General features: G+C 41.7%; 1 protein-coding gene across 6 annotated transcripts in view; it reads left to right on the plus strand.

Annotated features, from left to right (window-relative positions):
* Positions 1-338, plus strand: part of PPIP5K2 (diphosphoinositol pentakisphosphate kinase 2) — a 105,827-nt gene that overhangs the window by 49,192 nt on the left and 56,297 nt on the right. The window lies entirely within an intron of this gene.

The following is a 338-nucleotide window of genomic DNA, read 5'->3' on the forward strand; positions in this document are numbered from 1 at the left end:
AGAATTTTCCACAGTTTATTGTGATCCACACAGTCAAAGGCTTTGGCATAGTCAATAAAGCTGAAATAGATGTTTTTCTGGAACTCTCTTGCTTTTTCCATGATCGGCAGATGTTGCCAATTTGCTCTCTGGTTCCTCTGCCCTTTCTAAAACCAGCTGGAACATCAGGAAGTTCATGGTTCACATATTGCTGAAGCCTGGCTTGGAAAATTTTCAGCATTACTTTACTAGCATGTGAGATGAGTGCAAATGTGCGGTAGTTTGAGCAGTCTTTGGCATTGCCTTTCTTTGAGATTGGAATGAAAACTGACCTTTTCCAGTCCTGTGGTCACTGCTGA

Source organism: Bison bison, unplaced genomic scaffold (assembly GCF_000754665.1).
Source record: "Bison bison bison isolate TAMUID 2011002044 unplaced genomic scaffold, Bison_UMD1.0 scf7180017864533, whole genome shotgun sequence".
Lineage (NCBI taxonomy): Eukaryota > Metazoa > Chordata > Mammalia > Artiodactyla > Bovidae > Bison > Bison bison.